The 8,735-nt window shown below is 53.6% G+C and overlaps 1 protein-coding gene across 5 annotated transcripts in view; it reads right to left on the minus strand.

Moving 5' to 3' along the window:
* The window catches only part of GPBP1 (GC-rich promoter binding protein 1), a 71,549-nt gene extending 71,282 nt beyond the window's left edge, over positions 1-267 (minus strand). For all 5 annotated transcript variants that reach the window (XM_029073145.2, XM_029073144.2, XM_029073140.2 and 2 more), the window contains exon 1: positions 162-267. The gene's annotated coding sequence lies outside the window, so the exon portion shown is untranslated. The remainder of the gene's footprint in view (positions 1-161) is intronic.
* Positions 268-8,735: the final 8,468 nt, after the last annotated feature.

Here is an 8,735-nt window from a genome sequence, read left to right on the forward strand (position 1 = left end):
TTCCTTCCTTCTCCTCCGTGTGCGTGTCCGTCCCGCGGGCCGGGGGAGGTGTGTGTGCCCGCCCCGGGCCCAGCCCGCCGCCTCCCTCCGGGCCGGCCGCGCTCCCCTCAGCCCCCCCGCCCGCCCCGCGGGACGCCGAAGGGAGGGCGGCCCGGCCTTACCTTCCGGCCGTCCGGAGCTGCCCGCCCCTGGCCCGGGGGTGCCGCCGCCGCCGCCGCCGCCGCCAAGTCCCGGGAGGAGGCTTTCGGCACTTTGAATGAGCCCCTTTTGCCGCTTTTCCCTCCCTCCCCCCCCTACGGCCGCTCTCCGTCCCAAAATGGCGCCGGCCTCATCCGCAATCTTCGGCCCCAAATCTCGCGAGAGGGAGGAGGGAGGGGGGGCGGGGGGGGGGATCTCCCGGGCCGCCCCTGGCGCCAAGAGCGACGCGCCTGCGCGGCCCACCCTGCGCGCGGGGGCCGGCGGGAAAAGGGGCGGGGCTTGAGGGGAAGAGGGCGGGGCTTGGGGGGTCCGCGCCGTGACGTCAGAAGCAGCTGGAGTCGGGAAACACCGGCCGAAGGCTCGGGAACGTTCGGCGGGGCCCCCCCCCCCCCGCCCCCCGGCCGAGGGGATTCCCCTCCCCCCTCCCCCAGCCCCGTCGGGCCCGCGCTCCTCCATTCAACCGCATTTCCCGGACCCTGCACTCTCTGCAAACGCTCTGCCTGCCTGCCTGCCTGCCTTCCTTCCTTTTTCCGTATTTATTGAGCGCCCGCTGGGTGCAAAGCTCTGCACGCGTTCATTCCTATTTGTTGAGCCCCCGCTGGGTGCATAGCTCCGCCTTCATTCATTCGTTCCTATTTGTTGAGCGCCCGCTGGGTGCAAAGGTCTGCCTTCATTCATTCCTATTTATTGAGCGCCCGCTGGGTGCATAGTCTGCTTTCATTCATTCCTATTTATTGAGCGCCCGCTGGATGCATAGCTCCGTCTTCGTTCATTCATTCCTATTTATTGAGCGCCCGCTGGGTGCAAAGGTCTGCCTCCATTCATTCATTCCTCTATATTGAGCGCCCGCTGGGGGCAAGGCTCTGCATGCATTCATTCCTATTTATTGAGCGACGGTTCTGCATTCATTCATTCCTATTTATTGAGCGCCCGCTGGGTGCAAAGGTCTGCCTCCATTCATTCATTCCTCTATATTGAGCGCCCGCTGGGGGCAAGGCTCTGCATGCATTCATTCCTATTTATTGAGCGACGGTTCTGCATTCATTCATTCCTATTTATTGAGCGCCCGCTGGCTGCAAAGCTCTGCATTCGTTCATTCCCATTTGTTGAGCACCCACTGGGTGCATAGCTCTGCATTCATTCATTCAGTCCTATTCATTGAGCGCCCGCTGGGTGCATAGCTCTGCTTTCATTCATTCAATCCTTTTTATTGAGCGCCCGCTGGGTGCAAAGCCCTGCATGCATGCTTTCCTATTTGTTGAGCGCCCGCTGGGCGCAAAGCTCGGCACGCATTCTTTCCTAGTGAGCGCTCAATAAATACTATTGAATGGATACGACAGAGTTGGTAGGTATATTTCCTGTCCACTGGGAGAGTATCTATCACTGGACCTAGGATTCAAACACATCCTGGTGGAAGGAGAGGAGAGATGAGAGCGTTCGTGTGTGTGAAAAGCATAGGTGTGTGGCTTGTGGCTTCTGTAATTCCCGAATAATAATATGTATTATTCAAAGGAGACCAAGGTTCTAATCCTGCCTCGGCCACTTGTTTGCCGGGTGACCTCTGGAGAGTCAATTAACTTCTCCGTGCCTCAGTTACCTCATCTGTAGAACTCCAACTCTTTGACTAACCCGGGTGTGGAACAGGAATTGCCACCTGACGATTTTGGGTCTATCCTTCATTCATTCGGTGGTATTTACTGAGCGCTTACTGTGTGCGGGGCCCTGTCCTAAGCGCTTGGAAAGTACAATTCGCCAACAAATGGAGAGACAACCCCTGCCCAACAACGGGCTCAGAGTGACTGGCACGGAAGAGCTCAGTCAGTGGAGCAGTCGTATTTATTGAGCGCTCTCTGCGTGGAGAGCACCGTACCGAGTGCTCGGGAGAGTACGATCTAACGATACGACGGGCTCGTTCCCCGCCCACAGTCAGCTTACAGTCTACCTTCGTTATTATTTAATGCCAGGCACATCGCCGGCGCGGCTCAGTGGAAAGAGCCTGGGCTTCGGAGTCGGGGGTCATGGGTTCGACTCCCGGCTCTGCCACCTGTCAGCTGTGTGACTGTGGGCGAGTCACTTCACTTCTCTGGGCCTCGGTTCCCTCATCTGGAAAACGGGGATTAACCGCGAGCCTCACGTGGGACGACCCGATTCCCCCGTATCTCCCCCAGCGCTTAGAACAGCGCTCTGCACCTAGTAAGCGCTTGACAGATACCGACTTTATTATCATCGTCATCATCGATTAGACCGTAAGCCCGTCAAAGGGCAGGGACTGTCCCTATCCGTCGCCGACTTGTCCATTCCAAGCGCTCAGTACAGTGCTCTGCACATAGTAAGCGCTCAATAAATACCACTGAATGAATGAAGGAATCTTCATCAGTCCCCGGCGAATAAGAAGCGACCCTCAGGCTGCTGGCCACTCGGTGCAGTCCGTATCAGGAAAATATCAGAGGATCGGCAAGGACATAACCCTGTCTCCCACTGCCACAGACAGTCCGGGGGAATGTTCACGCAGTGTGGGAGTCAGGGGACTTGGGTTCTAATCCCGGCTCGGCTGCGGGACCTTGGGCAGGCACTTCACTTCTCCGGGCCCCGTTTCCCTCATCTGCAAAATGTTCTCCTCTCTGCTCGGACTGCGACCCCCATGGGGGAATCGGATAATAATAAGGATGGTATGCGTTAAGCGCTTACTATCCGCCAGGCACTGTTTTAAGCGCCGGGGCGAAGACAAGGCAATCGGGCCGTCCCACGCGGGGCTCACAGTCTCAATCCCCATTTTGCAGATGAGGTCACTGAGGCCCGGAGAGGTTAAGTGACTCACCCAAGGTCACACAGCAGACAAGTGGCGGGGATTAGAACCCACAGCCCTCTGACATCCCAGGCCCGGGCTTCTTCCGCTAAGCCACGATGCTTCCCAGTAGCTTCTGATGATCTTCCGTCTACCCTAGTGCTTAGGACGATGCCTGACACATAAGAAGCATTTAGCAAATACCACTGTTATTATTCTCAAAATTGCTCACGGTGGTCTCCTAACACTTTCCCTTCCGAGAGCCAGAGGCCAGCTTGGGCCGACTAAATTCGACTGTAAAGCTCCACGAGGGAAGGGATCGCGTCCTTTACCCCCGTCGGGTGCTTAGTACAGTACTCGGCACCCACAGGTGCAAAGCGGACCGAATACGTGGGACCGAGGATTTCGGCCATCGCGTAGGGTCCACAAGGTGGCTTTCATTGGGTCACGCTGCCTTATTTCCCTTTACCTGCTCCAGTTCCTCTGGGCCGGGAGGATGGGGGGAGATGTAGACTAGGGAGGGATTTTAAATGAGAAATTTCCACGCATCTTCGGAATCTTGCCAAAATAACACGTTTTTAAAAGGCCGATTGTGGAAAAATTACATCCTGACAAAAGGGATTCAGTAGCTGATACAACGGGATGAAAGCGTGAATAAAGGGATCATTATTAAATGAAAAAAACATGTAATTCCAACCTCTTTTCGAGGAAAAAGAGGAACACGAGGATGGTAATAACACCTAATTTTATTTAACACGATTTTTTAGGTGATTAAACCTCAATCCATCTCAAGCCTCTAGGATGCTCAATTTTGCAGGACCAGATTCTCTGATTCCTCCGCAGTCAGGGTTCTTTCAATCGATCGATCGCATTTCTTCAGTGCTTCCCGTGTGCGGAACAGCGTGGCTCGGTGGAAAGAGCCCGGGCTTGGGACCCAGAGGTCACGGGTTCAAATCCCGGCTCCGCCGCTTGTCAGCTGTGTGACTCTGGGCAAGTCACTCAACTTCATTGCCACTGTTCTCGTCCGTCCGTCTCCCCCGATTAGACCGTGAGCCCGTCGAAGGACAGGGTCTGTCTCTATCTGTTACCGATCTGTCCATTCCAAGTGCTTAGTACAGTGCTCTGCACATAGTAAGCGCTCAAGAAATACTACCGAATGAATGAATGAACTTCTCTGTGCCTCAGTTCCCTCATCTGTAAAACGGGCATTAAGACCGTGAGTCCCACGTGGGACAACCTCATCACCTTGCATCCTCACCAGTGCTTAGAACAGTGCTTTTATTTCCCGATTAGACTGTGAGCCCGTCAGTGGGCAGGGACCGTCTCTATCTGTTGCCGGATTGTACGTTCCAAGGGCTTAGTACAGTGCTCTGCGCATAGTAAGCGCTCAATAAATACCACTGAATGAATGAACGTTGATCGGGAGCCTGCATCATAGCAGAGTCGGTAGACCCGTTCCCTGCCCACAGTGAGTTTACAGTCTAGAGCAGCGTGGCTCAGTGGAAAGAGCACGGGCTTTGGAGTCAGAGGTCATGGGTTCGAATCCCGGCTCGGCCACTTGTCAGCTGTGTGACTTTGGGCGAGTCACTTAACTTCTCGGTGCCTCGGTTCCCTCATCTGTCAAATGGGGATTAAGACTGTGAGCCCCACGTGGGACGACCCGATTCCCCTGTGTCTACCCCAGCGCTTAGAACAGTGCTCGGCACATAGTAAGCGCTTAACAAATACCAACATTATTATTATTATTATTAGAGGGGGAGACAGACATTAATGTAAATTCATAAATTGTGGATATGTCCGCGAGTGCTGTGGGACTGAGGATGGGGTGAATAAAGGGTGCGAAGCCAAGTGATGGAGGAGGGAGTGAGAGAGGAGGAAATGAGGATTTAATCAGGGAGGGCCTCTTGGAGGAGATGTGCTTTTAGTAAGGCTTTGAAGGTGGGGAGGGTGACGTCTGTCAGATAGGGAGGGCGGCCCAGGCCAGAGGCAAGACGTGGGCGAGGAGTAGCCCGCCAGACTGAGCTACGGTGGGTAAGCTGGTCGCTTCTCATCCGCGGCTGGACTTTCCGCAGTCAAACCTTCCGGGGTTTTCCCGACTCCTTCATTAACACCTTCACCAGTGGGTAGGCAGGAATGGCCAGCAAGAGGAAATGAAAATCGAATCGGACCCCGTGGGGGCGGGACCCGTCAAGCACTCTAGTAAAAATGACGAGGTTGAAACCAATAGCGAAAATGCGGTTTTTCCAATTCGTACTGACTTTCCTTCATCCTTGGGATCCCGGTCCCTCCTCTGCGGCACTGACGGTTGGTTATCATTTTCTTCAGCGACGCCCAAAACCACACGTTAACAAAGCCCAGTCCAAACCTACGACGGTTGTACCGTCGCGGTGCTATCCTTGTGTGGCCAGTACGGTGGTGCCCGGGTTAGGACATCCCCGGAGCAGCCTAGACTAACAGAACAATCTCCAGGCTAGGAGATTGAGGACCTGGGTTCTCCCCCCACCTTGGGCGCATCACTTAACTTCTCTGTTTCCTCAACTGTAAAATGGCGATTCAATACCTGTTCGCCCACCTAGACTATGCGGGCCGAGGGACTGTGCCCAACTTGATAAATTCGTACCTACCTCAGTGTTTGACACAAAATAAGCACTTAACAAATACCATCACTATTAGTAGTATTATCCCATGAGGGATGGAGGCCAGGGACTGTGCCTAAATTGCTTTCCTTGTACTTAAGACAGAGCTTAGGGGGTTTTCTGTTTGTCTGTTTGTTTGTTTCTTTTAAACGGTATTTAAGTATTTCCTATATGTCAAACACCGTTCTAAGAGCTGGGGTAGGTACGGGTTAATTTGGAAGGTACAAGGACAAGGTCGGAGACAGTCCCTGTCCCCTAATAATAATAATGTCGGTATTTGTTAAGCGCTTACTATGTGCAGAGCACCGTTCTAAGCGCTGGGGTAGACACAGGGGAATCAGCTTGTCCCACGCGGGGCTCACAGTCTTGATCCCCATTTTACAGATGAGGTAACTGAGGCACAGAGAAGCGAAGTGACTTGTCCCCGGTCACACAGCTGACAAACGGCGGAGCTGGGATAGGAACCCATGACCTCTGACTCCAAAGTCCGTGCTCTTTCCCCTGGGCCACGCTGCTTCTCCGTAAGGGGCTCACGGTCTAAGTAGGGGGGGCGGGGAAAGGTACTTAATCTCCATTTTACGGTTGAGGAAACCGAGGTAAAGAGAAGTTAAGTGACCTGCAATTGGCAGCGCCGGAATTAGAACCCAAGTCCTCCAACTCCCAGCCCCACGCTCATTCCACTAGGCCGCACCGCTTCCTAGCTTGGGGCTGTACTTTACGCGATAAAAGAGCCTAACAAACGACTGCCCTGATGATAAGGAAGCAGAGTTGAGTCAGCGGGGTGAGAAAGTTTAAGAGCAGGGAGGGAGCAAGTATTTTCAAGAGGGGAGAGGGGAGGAGGTCCAGGGGACAGACAAGAGAGATGAGATTTCAAGAACAGATGGGGGACTCTTACCTCCAGAGACAGCTGAGGAGGAGAGTTTTGACGGGGAGGCAGGAGAGCGTAGAGAAGGCAAAGGTTGTCCCCCCCGGGGGGAACTCACATCCGAAGGCCTCGTCTTGCCGACAAAATAACCAGCAGAGTCACTGCAGGTGAGAGAGGGAGGAAGTTGGGAAACCGAAGGCTTCAGAAGGAAACTGCACGTTTGGTAGGGCTGCTGACGACAGAGTCAGCGAGAGAGGAGTAGTATGATGTTGTGCAGGTTGTCGTCGTCATCATCATCATCATCATCATCATCGGTGGTATTTACTGAACTGCCGAGCACTGAACCAAGCACAGGGAGAGCTGGTAGTCACGTTCCCTGCCCACAGTGAGTTTACAGTCCGCGGAGGGGGGACACGCATTAATACAAATAAATTACGGCTGCGTACATGAGGGCTGTGGGGATGAGGGAAGGGTGAATAAAGGGTGCAAATTCATTCACTCGGAGCACGTACTGTGTGCAGGGCACTGTACTAAGCGCTTGGAAAGTACAATTCGGCAACAGAGAGAGACAGTTCCTAACCCGATGCAAGGGAGGGAGCGGGAGGTGAGGAAATGAGGGTCTAGTCAGGGAAGGCCTCTTGGGGAAGATGTGCTTTCAATAAGGCTTTGAAGGTGGGGAGAGTCATCGTCTGTAGGATGTGAAGGAGGAGGGCGTTCCAGGCCAGAGGCAGGAAGTGGGCGACGGGTCGGCGGCGAGATGCCAACCTTCTCGCCGTGCCTCGATCTCGTCTCTCTCGCCTCCGACCTCTCGCCCGCATCCTGCCTCTGGCCTGGAACGCCCTCCCTCTTCATATCATCTATTTTGATGCTATTGTTGCCTGTCTACTTGTTTGGTTTTATTGTCCGTCTCGCCCCTTCTAGACTGTGAGCCCGTTGTTAGGTAGGGATGGTCTCGATCCGTGGCCAACTCGTATTTTCCAAGTGCTTAGTATAGTGCTCTGCACACGGTAAGCGCTCAATAAATAGGATCGAATGAATGAATATCAGACAGATAATTGCTCTCCCCCACTTCAAAGCCTTATCGGAGGCCCATCTCCTCCAAGAAGCCTCCCCTGGCGAAGCCCTCCTCTCCTCTTCTCCAACTCCCTTCTGCACCGCTCTTACTTACTCCTTCATTCCTCCCTCCCAGTCCCACAGCACTCGGCTCGGTGGAAAGAGCCTGGGCTTGGGAGTCAGAGGCCATGGGTTCAAATCCGGGCTCTGCCCCTTGTCAGCTGTGGGACTGTGGGCAGGTCACTTCACTTCTCGGTGCCTCAGTTACCTCATCTGTAAAAAGGGGGATTAACTGTGAGCCTCACGGGGGACAACATGATTACCCTGTATCTACCCCAGCGCTTAGAACAGTGCTCTGCACATAGGAAGCGCTTAACAAATACCAACATAATTATATGTATCTATATATGTAATTTATTTATTTGTCTATCTATTTATATTAACGTCTGTCTCCCCCTCTAGAATGTGAGCTCGTTATGGGCAGGAATGTATCTGTTTATTGCTACAGTGTACTCTCCCAAGTGCTTGGTACAGTGCTTTGCGCACAGTAAGCTCTCGATAAATACGACTGAATGAATGAACGAGATGGTCGTGATCGAGGCACAGTGACTAGGTTAGCCTTAGAGGAGCGAAGGGTGCGCGCCGGGTCGGAGTGCCCAAGCAGCGAATACCTACTTAGATTAGGATCTGTAATCGATAAACTTTTTATCCCTTGTACCACCTTGGCTTTCCCATTCCCAGTCCTGATCGTGTCCTGACGCTTCCCATTCAAGGTTGGGCAGAGCCAGAGGGGGAACTATCTGCAATCTTCCCTTGAACAACCCATCCGGGGCCAATTTTCCATTCACTTACCTACACCCTTCCAGCATCTCCTGGATAGGGCACGGGCCGGGGAGTCGGAAGGTCACGGGTTCTAATCCCGGCTCCCGGCCCTTAACAAATACCATCAAAAAAGCCACTGACTTCCCAGAACCTCAGTTTCCTCGCCTAGAAAATGGGGATTCGATACCTGTTCTCCCTCCTCCTTGAACCATGAGCCCTGTGACTGGGTCGGGGACCTTGTCTGACCCGATTATTCTATACCTACCCTAGTGGGTCACACATAGTAAGCGCTTAACGAATGCCATTCTTATTACTTAGGTTCCTTCGGAGCTGAGGGACATGACCCTCCGCCTCCTCCGTCACCCCCAGCCCCCTC

Source organism: Ornithorhynchus anatinus, chromosome 10 (genome assembly GCF_004115215.2).
Source record: "Ornithorhynchus anatinus isolate Pmale09 chromosome 10, mOrnAna1.pri.v4, whole genome shotgun sequence".
In the NCBI taxonomy this organism is placed as follows: Eukaryota; Metazoa; Chordata; class Mammalia; order Monotremata; family Ornithorhynchidae; genus Ornithorhynchus; species Ornithorhynchus anatinus.